Raw genomic sequence first — 13,770 nt, forward strand, 5'->3', positions numbered from 1 at the left:
GAGCACCGCTGGTGGCGAAGGCCCTATTGTAACCCTAAAGGCTGATTTATACTTCTGCGTCTCCCCTACGCAGCAGGGGCTGACGCGGACATGAGCCCCACATACTTGTGCGTCGGTGTGTCCGTGTCGCGCAGCAATTCTCCGCCGAAACACCTAAGGGCAGTGCGGTCTCTCTGATAGCCGGTCGCCTGCTTCCGGTCCTGCTACGATCTCTGTTTACTTTTCCACATCGATTCAGAGCGTGTTATGTTAATCTACAGCTGATACATGTTGCTGTTTATCATACAGACATGATTACATGAAGAATAGAGAGGAGGAGATGAAATACTCGGCTGATGTGTGGCCGATGTCCGGGATCCCGGAAGTGCTGTGAATGCGGGAAAGACAAAGCCGCCGAGCGGACCAACCACAGAGCTTGCGGTCCGCGTCGGCTCTACGCGTAGTTACATTTTGGAGGAGGTGCACGTCAGCTACGTGCGTAGGCCTCTGCGTAGGTACGGGAGCTACGCGGACCTACGGCGTAGGCTATGCCGTCGAGTCGACGCAGAAGTATAAATCAGCCTTAAGGGTTATTATTATAGGAGATTGTAGTTTTGGACCCCTGAACGTTAATGAAAGCGCGGATATTTTTGCACACTCATCGGGCCTGGTGAAAATTGCAAGTTATTATAGGTCTCGCAAAAAAAAAAATCTGTAGTGCCCCCTAGAGGTAAAAATAACACCCTACGCACCAAGTTTTTTGAGCTACATGCATGAAAAATCGTACACATATTTATGGCATCAGGACGCACAAAAAAGTCAGTGGCACCCATAGTCCAAAACTCAACAGGAAGAGCGCCACCTAGCTTTGAACATGAAAAAATGGGCCAAAATGGGTCCGTGCAAGGGTGCATACTTTTGCTAATTTCTCCTAGAGCTTTTCTCCGATTCAGTCCAAACTAGGCACATTCTATAGTAAACCCATTGACGATTAATACAAAGTAAAGGCATTCCGTTCAGACGAAAGTTGTGGGCGTGTCAAAGTTTGGGGCGGGGCATAAAAAAGAAACGTCGGAAAATTGATTTTTGTGACTTTAAAATGCATGTAATCTCACCTCATCCAACACACTCATCAGTCCTGGGGAAAGTTGCAACAGTTTATGGGTTTCGCAAAAAAAAGGTCGAAAAAATGTGCTCACTAGCGCCCCCTACAGTTTTCAAAAACCCCTCCCCATAGAGGTTATTTTGAGCTACATGCTTGAAAAATTTTACACATATTCATGGCATCAGGACGCACAAAAAAAGCCTCTTGCACCCATATCCCAAACTCAACAGGAAGAGCGCCACCTAGCTTTGAACATGAAAAACGGGGCCAAAATAAGGGTGCATACTTTCGTTATCTTCTCCGAAGCCACTTCTCCGATTCAATCCAAACCAAAGGCAACCTATAGTAGACACATTGACGATTAAAAATTATAAAAGGAATTCCGTTCAGACTAAAATTGTGGGCGTGGCAGGCGTTGAGGCGGGGCATCAAACGCACATACAGCTTTGAATTTGAAGAATGACGCCCAAATAAGGGTGCATACTTTTGAGAGCTCCTCCTAGAGTTTTTCTCCGATTCAGTCCAAACAAGGCACATTCTATAGCAGACATATTGACGATTAAATTGTTGTTAAAGGATTTCTGTTCAGACAAAAATTGTGGGCGTGGCACACTGTCAAGTTAGGAGGTTTTCTTGGCAATCTGACAAAAACATTTGCACCACCTAAGCCAGTATATGCTCTCAGATCTTGCTTTCGCATCGCGTGGTGGCAAATATCAGGCGGCGGTTTACATGTGGCGGCGGCTCGCGTAGGTGGCGGCCGCAGGTGTGCGAGGGCCCGTTCATCGCCGCTTGTGGCTTTAATTATTATTATTACTGTTGCAGCCTAACAGGACAGGGGAATGAAAGAAATGTTAACTATTCTGTGCTACTGTATATATTTTATTATTATTTCATTTTATTTTATTCTACTTTATTTCTAGTTATATCTTAATTTATTCCTTCTTCTATTAATATTTTGGCTTTCTGACATACTGTTTTTAACCCTCCTGTTATGTTTGTTTCTTAGGGACAGCAATAATGTTCCTGGGTCAACTTGACCCGGGGAATGTTTAATGATCCAAAAGTGTCAGAACCCAAAAAAATCCAAATTAACATTTTTTAATCTCATTATTAACTCCATTATTAACCATGTAAATCAATATTTAGTGCAATGGGGTTCTTTAATTCTCACAGATCATGGTTCAATGAGGATAACTCACTTTTTTTCATAAAAAATCATGTTAAAACTTTTTTTAATGTACATTTGAAAGACCTAAATATAAATAAATAGTTTTACATGACAGATTTTTGTTTATTTTATTTTACATTTTGATTTTTTTTTTAATTTAAATGTAGTGATGTTGATAAATTAACACGAGACACCTCTTCTATCACATGCTGCCCAGGTTTTTATGCTGTACTTAGCTGGTTTGGGACGCATATATTACCTAAGAAGGAAGGAACCTCTGAATGCCACTCGCCTTTCATCCACTGTGACATTAGAAATGCGAAATAATACTATAAACATTTTTTATAAATATATTTTTGAACTTTAAAATGGGTCAATTTGACCCGCAACATAACAGGAGGGTTGAGAGCTCTGAAATGACAGAATTTCCCTCCCTGGGATAAATCAAGTATTTCTGATTCTGATTCTGATTCTGATTCTGAGACTATTCCACAGTCCCCCTTTTATTAAAACGAGCAGCTAAATCCTCCTGGTTTCCTCCTATACCCAAGTCTAGCAACAAAAACCTTCATCTGGTTCAAAGATTTGGTTTTGGAACGACCCAAACGTAATGGTGAGGGCTTGAAAGAAGTATGAAAGCCGTCAGCTGTAAATGTGTTGATGTGAGCCTTTGCTTTAAACGGATACACAATGTTAATTATTTTGGAGCCAAATAAAAAGATTCTAAATTTAATTTTCATTAGAGATTTTATCATTTTTTCTCCATTATTGGTTTTCGAATGAACTTGATTAAACAGAGAGAAAGGATCACCGTAAATACCGTTAACTTTAACAAGGGAAGTAAATTATCTTCTGTACTCATCAATTATTCAATTAGGCAATCAAAGTTAAAAAGGGATGTGAACTTCAAAGTGTTTTCATTTCCTCCTGTAAGCTACCAATTCCAGTATTCATCCTTATTTGCACACACTGTTCTCTACAGCCTTCAGGTGTAAGTTCCTTGGTGACATGTTAAACTCACAGCAAACACCATAAACCTTTTTGTTGTCTCTTTGGGAATTGTTCACTCACACTTTAACATACAGTGCTAATGATAATGACCTCATAAGAGCTATTGACTATTTATGTTGTTTTCATGAGTGAGCTGTGGTTCATACAAAGTTTAAGCAGTGTTTATACCTTGGTAAGAACTAGGGTGACATTTCGTTGGAAGTGCAAAACAGGATAAAATAATCCGCGTCACACGACCACACAATGGACTGAGTCATACAGTGCAAAGACAGATTCTTACATGACCTCTTTGTCAAACCAGTTTAGTTGCCAAAGTACGTTGGGATTGTTTTTTCAATATGAATCTTATCTGAGTTTTTACAGCACATGTCCTTCAGGTGAATCAGACATGAGCTCATTAACCAACAGCAGAACATATTCAGCTAAGAATAGAGCACCCTACAACTGTAACCTCGTGGTATTTGGTGTGTCATAAAAGTACTTATTAATGCTACAAAGATACCGAATAAGTCATTGAAAGATTATGGGGAGCCTGAAGCGTCTGAAGTACATTGTAAAATAAATTCCTCTGTGCAACAGCGTGTTAAGACTTCTTTTACCCATGCAGATTAAACAATGAAAACAATTCATCTTTCGACAATTCATCCATTCTCTTCCACTTATCTGCGATCAGGTTACAATGCTTTTTGAGCAGGCAAACTAAAGTGACCCAGACTTCTCTCTTGCTACACTGCAAAAACTCAAAATCTTACCAAGTGAAATTGTCTCATTTTTAGTCAAAATGTCTTATCCCACTTGACTTAAGATAAATTTAAGTAAAATTTGAGAAAGATGGAGGGACTTGTTTTAAGTCAGTGCATCTTAAATATCTTGTTAAGTCAAACAATCTTGAAATGATCTTGTTTTGAGTTGTAATTTAGAAGAAACAAGGTTTATTTTACATTTCATACATTTTTTCCAGCTGAGATCTTATTTGTAGAAGACGGATAATCTTGATTTAAGACAAACACTTTACTTGATTTAGGTAAATGCATTTTATTGGAGAATCTATCAGAAAACAGCTCCATTGATAAAAGAAAGAAAGAAAGAAAAGTTGTTTTTTAAGGGTGGGTTACAGTTTTCAGGCTCTGTTTCTTCTAAATCAGATAAAAATATACATCCTCAAACTACATGCACACAGTGAAACACCTACTTTTGAGCACAGCTGTCTTATCCTAAAATACAACATGACTGAATATTAGTATATCCAGCTCACTATGAGAAGACATTATATCTCATCCATCCATCCATCCATTATCTTGAAAGCTTATCCTGTTAGGGGTCACGGTGGGCTGGAGCCTATCCCAGCTGGCTTCGGGCGGAAGGCAGGGTACACCCTGGACAGGTTGCCATTCCATCACAGGGCACATTATATCTCAAAATGCTCAAATTAAACGTTGTGATCTTATTTCAAGTACAAGATGGTCTTAAACCTAGAGAAGTGCCACTTTAATACAACACAAATTAAGGTGGATACATCTCAAATGAAGAAGTTGACATGAAATGACATGGACACTAAGCTTTAAAACACTAGTCAAATATTGATTAAAATACGTTTTCCCTGCTAATTATAAGGTTCACAGTTTTCTAAATATCACGTCATATTTTAAAAAATCTTACCAAGCAAATTTTCACTTGTTCTATTGGCAGATTTTTTTGCTTATTTCATGGTAAAAGTACCTTGAAATAAGTGTTTTTGGAGGGGCATTTTTTCCAGTGTAGCTATGTGTTCCAGCTCCTCCCAGGAGGTTTTGTTGGTGTTCCCAGGCCTGATGGGGTATACAATCCCTCCAAGAAGCCCTGGGTCTAACCCATAGATTGTATGAAATATGGACGTAGTATCCGTGACGTCACCCATCTGTTTCTGAAGCGCTGTTTTGAGGCCAATCGTCAGTGGGAGCCATATTGCTGCTGTCAAGCGATTGTGAGGTAAAGAGGCGGGCTTTGAGCCTCCCAGCCAACAGCTGCAGTGTTCCCGCCTGTCAATCAAGTCAGCTGTGCCTCTCATTGGAAGACTCGTAATCTAAATATCTTCGGAATTACTACGTTATGAGAAAATTCACCCCCCCGTACAGTGTGTGCCGATCGAGTAATGAGCTATCCAGACTGCACTCGTCTTTTGTACCAGGCTGTAAACATGTTTATTTCTGCTGTAAAGATCAACTTTTTTTGAATTGGTGTGTATTAGGGGTGTGCAATACCACAAATTTTGGTTTCAATCCAATACCAAGTAATACAAAGCCAGAATCGCCAATATCAATACTGATACTTTCTATTATTAAAAGTATCTCAAGTACTTTGATGTGGCCCTACTTAAGAAACGAGGCGTAGTATCTGCAGTATCGATATTTTGGGATTGATCCGCCCACCCTTAGTGTGTATGTGGTTTCCAGTACAAGCGGATCCTCCATGAACTGCAGTTTTTAGCACTTCTGCATTGGACATTGTCGCTTGGTCTACCCAGAGGCCCCCCCCCCCCCAGTTGGACATGCCCAGAATAAACCTGCAAAGTGAGATGCTAATGAGTCATCCTTTATCAGATGGCCCAGCCACCTCAACTGACTCCTTTTGATGCAAAGGAGCAGTTACTCTACTCCAAGCTCCCTTCAGATATCTGAGCAGCTCAGTCTGTCTCTTCAGATGGACTCAGACACCCTTTGTAGGATGATTGACTGGTCAATTGAAGGCTTTGCTGTCAGGCTCAGCTCCCTCTACACCAGAATGGTCTGGTACAACATCCCCATCTGTCAACGCTGCATTAACCCGTCTGTCAATCTCAGGTTCCATTTTACTCCCATTCCTGAACAAGACCTCAAGTTACTTGAACTCTTTCATTCTGTGAGACACATCCTGACCGCTTAGCACTTGGGTGTAAACTGCCCCAGCCTAAAGAAGCTAACAGAACAACATCATGTGCAGAAAGCAAAAGCCTTAAGATCCTGTGCATGAAAATCACACAGGCCATGCACTGGGAACGTGTTTGACTTTGTGCCAACGATGCAGGAACAACTCAGTAAACATACTTATGGCCCACTATGTAGATACGTTTCAACATGTAGTGTCTAATAAACATTTATGATCTTATCTTCCAAGCAATTAATGGAAGTGGTTGAGTTGTTATAATCATTGGTTGTATTACCTGATTGCCTGGTTAGTCAGTTTGAAGTATCTCTACCTTGTGACAGACAAGACTTCAAGCTGATCAAACTGGTTGTTGACACGAGGAAATAGAATCTTTTTCTCTTAAGTTCCAGTAAGGCCCTGAAAATGCTGTTGCATAACTTCAAAAGTATTTCTTTTTACCAGCATTGATAGTTGTTTTTCCGAACCCTGCAGGTTAGATAACACTTCAATGTTAAGGTTTGCTACATGCAAGTTTTGCTGTAGGGCGCAAATACAGGAATTCCTGTATAGATCATGATTGAATTCCTTCATGTATAGCATAATGCTTTTTGATGCCTAGAGTGTGTTTTAGATCCCAATGCCTTCTCAGAATTCCTTTGCCTCTGAACATTGTCAGTAATAGAGATAATAGTAACACAGGCACATTGGGCTGGGGGGCCGGGGTTCTCCAAATCCATGATTTGAGTTTCCTATAATGTTAAGTTAAGCCCTGTTCTCCCACCTAGCGGTTCAGTTCGGTTCGTCTCAGTACTGCATTCATTTTGTAGCGTTTCCATTGACTAAAACCGGGACAGGTCCCCAAATCACCGAGCCATACCGTCCCACTTTTTGGTACCCTTCTGTTGGGGTGCCAGACATACCGATTCGACCCCAGAAGGTGCAGCTAGAAACACTGCAGTCCACATAACCACGCCATGTTTAATTCTCCAGTGGACTGCGGGAAGATAACTTTCTTTGTTTGGAAAATTGCATCAAGAAACAGCGTTCCATGGTCGACCATGGAGGTGCAGACTGTCCTTGTTTTTTTTCTTCTTTGTTGCATTTATTAGCGGAGTACACTGTGTCGCGCTGCCATGACGTCATGCTATTATGTAGCAGACGTGGCCATCGGCATCCGGCTTACACACCCGCCCACCAAGTAGGGCACGGTTGGCTGTGGAAACGCAAACAGGATCAGGAGTTACCGATCCAACCCTTAACAAACTGTACTGATCCATACCAGACCGCTTGGTGTAAACGAGCCATTAGAGTCATGTCATCTTTCTATTTCTAACACATTTCTTTATGATGCAATTTCCTTTTCTTTCTTTCTTTGTAAATTTATTTTATAATTTCTTTTTTATTGAAATTTTGCATTAAACACTTCCATGGTATATACATCATCTCTACATTCTCCACATAAGCTTTGAAATCATAATTTCAAAATCACATATATACCAACAGAATTAAAATAACATAAGAGAAACTAAAAGCAAATTATGCACAACAAGGGAGTAGTCTTTTCTTTACTTAAAATATACAATAAAACTGATAAGCAGTGAAAATAAAATCCAGTCAATGGGGGGTTACAAAATTAACCCATTGCCTTCAGTTAGCAGTGGATTGCTCTGACCTGTGATTAACAAGTGCTGTAACCTTTTTCGGTAACACTTTATATTAACTACACACTTTTAAGCATTAGTTAAGCATTAATTAAGCATTAATTAATACTTAACTCATCATCTGTAAAGCATTGCTCATACATTAATACTCATTTATATATCATGTACAAACACAGTTATAAATGTTTTATTATTCATGAATATGACTCTCTATAATGTGTTAACTAACTCTTTGTTCATACTTGATAAATTATGGATTCACCAATTACAAATGAGCTATTATGGTCATTATAAACCAGTTATAAACACATTTACAGGTTATGATTCTAACATTTAGTAAGGGTTAGTGAACACTTTATTACATAGCACATTATGATTCATTAAGGTAGTCACAAAGGACTTATAAGCTGCTTGTTCATGGTTTTGTGAGCTGATCTAAAGTGAGGACTTTTTATACTTTACAAAGCATTCATTAATGAGATTTAAGACCAGCAGCACCTCCATTGTAATGTCCATCCATCCATTTAGAGTTGGGCTCTTTTCCTGGTTAACGCCTTTTTAGCCGCAACCAGCAAAATGTTCATTAGATACTTTTTCGAACAATCTTGAGGTAAAATCCCAAAATACAACATTTTGACCTCAAGAGGCAGCACATCTTCAAAAATATCTTGTATTTCTCCAATAGTCATTGATAATAGGGCAGTCCCACATAACGTGGTAGTGGTTTGCACATTGGCTACCGCAGTTCCTCCAACATGTGGGGGGATTTCCATCGTAGTGGGATTTCTGTGAGGGTGTTATAAAATATCTTATCAGGTTTTTCCAGCTGTATTCCCTCCATATTCGCAAACTACTTTTCTTTCTTTTTTAAAGTCAGATTGTGACTTTAAGGAAACAAGTTCTCGAGGGTTTTCTGCTTGTGGCTCCAGAGTTACACCATATGTCTTTAGCATATTCAAACTAGGATGTGTTGAAAATTACAGTCAATATTCAGGTTTAAGGAGCATTCAGGTGGCGTGTGTACACAGCATACAGAAAATGGATCACATTTTACAACTGCAGACTAATCAGCCACAACTCAAAATGGCTGTGGTTAATCACCTGTTGATGTTTCACTTTATTTTGGCAAAAAGGGCCACTACTGAAATATTTTGCGTCCAGAAAAAAAGAAGTAAAACAAAGCTGTTAGACTTTCAGGTCCTGTGGTGAATGCATAGTGTCACCACAAAGGTAACTTAAGGGAAGTAAGAGGAGTTTCCAGTTCTGTTGAACTTGTTTCTGTTGTTTTTGACTGCAGCCCTGTACGTCATGTCACCTAAGGTGCAGCTGCAGGCTACTGCTAAACTGTGATGTGTTGTCTTTTAAGTGTGTTTCTGATGTTTGTTTGTTTTCTGCCTTTGGATATGTGCATGGTATGGTTAAAAAGAAAAATAAACAGAGAATCGCTAATCCTGATACTACTTTTGACTGTATATTATATAAGTCATGACCCCCCTGGTACAGGAACTTATATCCTTTGCTATTGTTGTTACAGTTGTAGTATGCATACAATCTATTGGATCGCCTATAAAACCTCTGAGAGAGTTGATAGACACGTAAAGGCTGTTGTTTGTTTACTGTGTGTTTACTTTCGTCCAAAAGTCAAAGACTTTATGCAAATATCATAAATCAAATATTTATCTGCGTCTCCCTTATCCAATTGTGTGTCCAAGCATTATTTCTACAGTGTGTGAAATGGAGGGAAGCGATGGTTGAATCCAACTTTTTTCTAGGGACTGACAAAGAGAGAGTAAATTATGAGCATAGATAAGTCAGCTGCCAGTCAATGTTTGAGGCTCTCAGAAGTATTTGCCACTTGTTTGTTTTCCAACCACCTAAATGGTTCTAACTCCTTTCAAGTTGTTCCTCATGTCTTATTCAGTCAGACTCACACCCTTTAAAATACATTCTTTATCCTGTTTTTTTCTACTAAGGGAACCAGCTCAATTCATGCTCCTGAATTTGCTTGGAAAACTGCCAGTGCACAGAAAAAGTGCCCAAAAATCCTAAATCAATTGCTCCTCAGGAAGTCCCAAAAAAGTGTCTGTTCTTCGAGAGGAAATTCAATTGGTGGGGCTGATTTTTGTCCCAATCTCCCCCTTACGATCAAAGCCAGCAAAGGCCCGATTGTCTGATGTTTGTAAACGACATGGTGTGTGATTGTCCGGTGGTGTGGGGTGTGTTAAGAGTGATTTTGTCCGGTCGGAGCCGCTCGTAAGGCCTCAGAAGGAGAGATCGTGAAGAATGAACATGTTTAATATTTGCGACTAGAAATCCTGTAGTGTGTGGGGACCTGAGCATGCACAGTGTGTAATGCCACGTGTACCGGAGCAAACTCCAATCAAGACGCGAGCTGACTCAGCTGACTGATGTAAGAGGAAGTAAAAACAAACAAAAACATGACGCCGGCAAAAACTCGCCACTGTAATGAATACAACTCACGCTGTAATGTATACAGCCCACATTCCCGCCATCTCCATGACTGTTTCCATAATCGTTTTTCTTTTTTGTGTGTGTTTTCCTAAAGTAAGTGGCCAAAAACGATCATCATTGCCTCTTCCTGTTGGTCCGCCATGTTTGTGTACACCGAAGTCCCGTTTTACTACGCGTGATTTTGGAATATTGAGCGTGAAGAACCTGATACTCTGCTGAAGAATCGGTTAGTGTGTGGCGTGCTCCGTAGTGCACACCCATAGACTGTATAAATAATGGACGTAGTATCCGTGACGTCACCCATCTGTTCCTGAGAGCTGTTTTGAAGCCAATCGACGGCGGCAGCCATATTGGAAATGCGGAACTCAACCAGGCAGAGTGTGACGTAAAGGGGAGGAGTTTGAGCCTCCTAGCCAACAGCTATGTGTTCCCGTCCGGGTGTCAAGTCAGTCATGTCCTTATTTGGGCAAAAACTTGTAATCTTAATATCTTCTGAACCGTCACGTTAGAAAAACATTCATCCCTCGTACAGTGTGTGCCATTAGAGAGATTAGCTACTGTAGCCAAGCTGTTTTTTTAACCCGGCTGTAAACATGTTTATTAATGCTGCAAAGATCTTCTTTTTCCCATTCATGTCTATGTGGTTTCCAGTGTTTCTACAGCCAGCCTCAAGCGGACTCTCGATGAATTGCATTTTATAACACTTCCGCATGGGCTTCATACTTTGATACCGGAGGTTGCCGCTTGTGCACACCACACACTATAAGATCAGAAGAGAGAGATCTTGTGCAGTCTGTCTTTTGTCATCATCAAGTGTGTGGTCTCTAAATGTGTGAAGGTTTGACGAATCCTGTAATGTGTGCCAGCCATTAATTGTTTGCGAGACTGCAATTTGACTTGCAAATGTGGACTACAGGACTGATTGGCGGCTGTATAGGTCATAAACCTAGCCACCCCCATGTTAACGGATGGCACATGGGTCAAACTTTAAAATCGAAACAAACATCAAATACAATTTTCTCAAACTCAGTTTCTGTTGTTATAGCTAGTTCTTATAATTCTGAGTAATGTCCTAAAATTCATATTTCTGCAAAGTTTTCATTAGGTAATTAAAATTGCATTAAAATTGCATACAGCATCATGATTGACAGCTGTTTACTAATGTGACTGGGCAGCGCTGTATGCATGGAATTTGCAGAGTAACAAATGGAACAAACACTAACCTGAGAGTCCTTAAAATATTTTTTGTTGTTCCGTTTTTTCCTCCCTAAGCTTTAATCCTTCACGGACATGCTACCGCCTAACAAAACACACATGTACATGTTAGAACATGACCTTTATACATTGACTGACATGTAGCCAGAAGTACAAATAAAGCTTATACCTGTGCAGCCTGCTTTTTTTTTTTTTTTTGTCCCTTCAGCAACAAACACGTTGTACAAGGGCGTCAATTTAACAACCAACCACAGTTTCACCTTGACTTCTCCACCTTCCATTTCTGAATACATTCTTACCCTACATGAACTGCTGCTTTGTCAGTGCAAGGAGGTATGTATGGGAGACAGAACTCATGACCAGGAAGTATTGATCATGTCTGATGGTATTCTGGGCTGGTCTCAATTGTAAAATACGCTTCCTTTATATTTCCAGGAGTGTAAATTCTGAGAAAAGATGTGCATTAAAAGGAACCCATACACAGTGTTATGATAATAAGTTATTTAGCGGCTTATTAGGTTACAAGTTACACTTTATTTACAAAAAGAGAAAATGCATGTTTTCCACTTTAGGTGTACCTGCAGTTTAAACTACAAGTATATAAATCTCTCTCTTTCTTTATTGTGTTACAGCCATACCACACAAGGGTTGGGCATTAAGTATTGGATGAGATTCAACTGATACGTGCATTCTGCCAAATTTATAAAAACAAACTCTTTGGTTTGACTCATGCTTCGGATTAAACTCATGCACCTGTGAAAACACACACAAGTTTTCATTTAAAGAGGCCATCTATTTAGGTCAACCAAAGTGGTGAGGTAAAAGATCTTTTATTTTTTTTAAAGATTCTTCATATTTTTGAATGTTTTTTCCAAGTGTGCCCATCTGCGTCATTTCTACTACTGCACAGGTACCTGTAGATATTGTTTTGACAATTGTTCATAGAAAAAGGGTGAACATCAAACTTACTGATCAGTTTTAGGACTATCAGGGTGCATTATTATTAAAATTAAATGTTTTGGTATTTTGTTCTAAGATATGATTGAAAACAACTTGAATTTGCACTGTTTTATAATAACTTTTTTTTTGGAAGTTATATTGTTGAGCATTTTTGCTTATTGGATAGGACAGCTGATGAGAGACAGGACATGCAGGGATTAGAGAGTGGGGGTAGACATGCAGCATACGGTCGAGGCCAGGAGTCGAACCTGCAATTGCTGCAACGAGGACTATACCCTCTGTACATGGGGCGCACTTAGGCTATGTTCACACTGCAGGCAAAAGTGGCCCAAATCTGATTTTTTTGGGGTCAAGTGACCAGGTCAGATTTTTTTAGAGGCAGTGTGAACACTCAAATCTTGCCCAAATCCAATTTTTTCAAATCAGATTTAGACCACTTCCACATGTGGTCCTCAATCAGATACAGATCAGATTTTTTCAATGCGACCTCAGTGTGAACGGCCAAGGCGGATTTGATGCGCATTTGATACTTTCATGTCACTTTATAGCGACACGTCACAATTGAATTGAATAAACTCTGTCTCTGAAACTATTAACGTCCCAGACTCACCACTCCTGACTCTGCGTCGGCATCCACAAAGACCTTTCAATCGTATTTGTGGCCACAGCTCCGAAAAAAGCAGAAACAAGCAATATGGCTTTCTTTTCTTTTATACTTGACCTCCTCCGCACCTGGTCATTCATTCTCTGGCTCCCACTGCACAAAAACTTTGGAACAAAGGTGAAAATGCTGACTTCCTCCATGTTTACTTTTGTGAAACAGCTGCATGTGACGTCATTTTTACTTATTTTCCACATGCAGGGTAGTTCGGAGCCGCAAACAGTTCACACTGGAATCGGATACAGGTCACATTATAGATGGTAATGTGAACAGGCAAAAAATCAGAATTGAGCATTAAGCCTTGCAGTGTGCACTTAGCCTTAGACCACTAGGCCAACGGAGCCCAAGGTAAAGGGAAAAATACTGCAAAATAAAAACCTGCTCTTCAATTTTTCTGTCATGTTAGGTCACATCATTTGATGCAGGGTTGAAGCGCATCACCACAAGATGTGCTTTTAATGTTACTTTTTAAAATCACAGTCATGGGCGCGGACTTGGCCTCCTGGTTATGTTGCACGCCCATGTAGCGGGCAGCCCGGGTTTTGAATCCAGCCCGCAACTCCCTTCCTGCATGTCATTCCCCTGCTTTCCTGCACTATCCACTGTCCTCTTCCCCTATCAATAAAGGTGTAAAAGCCCAAAAATATAACTT

Source organism: Notolabrus celidotus, chromosome 23 (assembly GCF_009762535.1).
Source record: "Notolabrus celidotus isolate fNotCel1 chromosome 23, fNotCel1.pri, whole genome shotgun sequence".
Classification (NCBI taxonomy): Eukaryota; Metazoa; Chordata; class Actinopteri; order Labriformes; family Labridae; genus Notolabrus; species Notolabrus celidotus.